A 2,077-nucleotide genomic window follows, 5' to 3' on the forward strand; every position below is an offset into this window, starting at 1 on the left:
AACTTGTTTCTGGCGCTGGACGCCAGAATTGGGCAGAGAGCTGGTGTTGAACGCCAGTTTACGTCGTCTATCCTTGAGCAAAGTATAGACTATTATATATTGCTGGAAAGCCCTGGATGTGTAATTTCCAACGCAATTGAGAGCGTGCCATTCTCGAGCAAAAGAAGAAAGAAGTGGAGAAGATGGAGGAGATGAAAGTGTGTGAATGGGGGGGTTTGGGAGGGGAATGGTTTGACTTTGAATGGTGAGGTAGGGGGGGATCCTGGGGGGTCCACAGATCCAGTGGGGTCAAGGATTTAGCATCCCTGCTCCAATTAGGCGTATAAAATGCCCTTACTGTGCAATCCTGGCGTTTAACGCCAGACTGCTGCCTGTTTCTGGCGTTAAACGCCCAAATGTAGCCTGTTTCTGGCGTTTAATGCCAGACTGATGCTTGTTTCTGGTGTTAAACGCCAGCTTGGTGCTTGTTTCTGGCGTTTAAACGCTAGAATGATCTTCCTCCAGGGTGTGCTATTTTTCATGCTGTTTTTCATTCTGTTTTTGATTTTCCATTGTTTTTGTGACTTCACATGATCATCAACCTAAAGAAAACATAAAATAGCCATGGACAATAAATAAATATAATTAAATAACATTGGGTTGCCTCCCAACAAGCGCTTCTTTAATGTCAATAGCTTGACAGTGAGCTCTCATGGAGCCTCACAGATAATCAGAGCAAGGTTGGAACCTCCCAACACCAAACTTAGAGTTTGGTTGTGGCCTCCCAACACCAAACTTAGAGTTTGAATGTGGGGGCTTTGGTTGACTCTGCAGTGAGAGAAGCTTTTCATGCTTCCTCTCCATGGTTATAGAAGGAGAACCTTGTGTCTTATAGTTTGCAATGTCTTCAAACCACAGAGCTTCCTGAATAGCAAACAATTGCTCATCCAGAAAGGTTTCAGAGATCTCAGTAGGAGGGAGGGATGCTCCTGCTACTGGTTCTATTCGGGACAAGTGATCAGCTACTTGATTCTCTGTCCCTTTTCTGTCTCTTATTTCTATATCAAACTCTTGCAGAAGCAACACCCATCTTATGAGCCTGGGCTTTGAATCCTGCTTTGTGAGTAGATATTTAAGAGCAGCATGGTCAGTGTACACGATCACTTTTGATCCTACTAAGTAGGATCTAAACTTGTCAATGGCATAAACCACTGCAAGTAATTCTTTTTGTGGTTGTGTAATTTTTCTGGGCATCATTTAAAACACTGCTAGCATAATAAATGACATGCAGAAGCTTGTTATGCCTCTATCCCAATACTGCACCAATGGTATGGTCACTGGCATCACACATTAGTTCAAATGGTAATGTCCAGTCTGGTGCAGAAATAACTGGTGCCGTGACCAGCTTAGCTTTCAGGGTCTCAAATGCCTACAGACACTTTGTGTCAAACACAAATGGCATGTCAGCAGCTAGTAGATTGCTCAGAGGTTTTGCAATTTTTGAAAAATCCTTTATAAACCTCCTATAGAATCCTGCATGCCCCAGAAAGCTTCTGATTGCCTTAACATTGGCAGGTGGTGGTAATTTTTCAATTACTTCAACTTTAGCTTGATCCACCTCTATTTCCTTGTTTGAAATTTTATGCCCAAGGACAATCCCTTCAGTCACCATAAAGTGACATTTTTCCCAGTTTAAAACTAGGTTGGTCTCTTGGCATCTTTTCAGAACAAGTGCTAAATGGTTAAGGCAGGAGCTGAATGAGTCTCCAAATACTGAAAAGTCATCCATGAAGACTTCCAGAAACTTCTCTACCATATTAGAGAAGATAGAGAGCATGCACCTCTGAAAGGTTGCAGGTGCATTACACAGACCAAAAGGCATCCTTCTGTAGGCAAACACTCCAAAAGGACATGTGAATGCTATTTTTTCTTGGTCCTGAGGATCTACTACAATTTGGTTGTAACCGGAATACCCATCCAAAAAGCAGTAATATTCATGACCTGCTAGTCTCTCTAGCATCTGGTCTATGAATGGTAAAGGAAAATGATCATTCATGGTGGCTGTATTGAGCCTTCTGTAGTCAATACACATACGCCA

The sequence above is a fragment of the Arachis ipaensis genome, chromosome B02 (genome assembly GCF_000816755.2).
Source record: "Arachis ipaensis cultivar K30076 chromosome B02, Araip1.1, whole genome shotgun sequence".
NCBI classification, from domain to species: domain Eukaryota; kingdom Viridiplantae; phylum Streptophyta; class Magnoliopsida; order Fabales; family Fabaceae; genus Arachis; species Arachis ipaensis.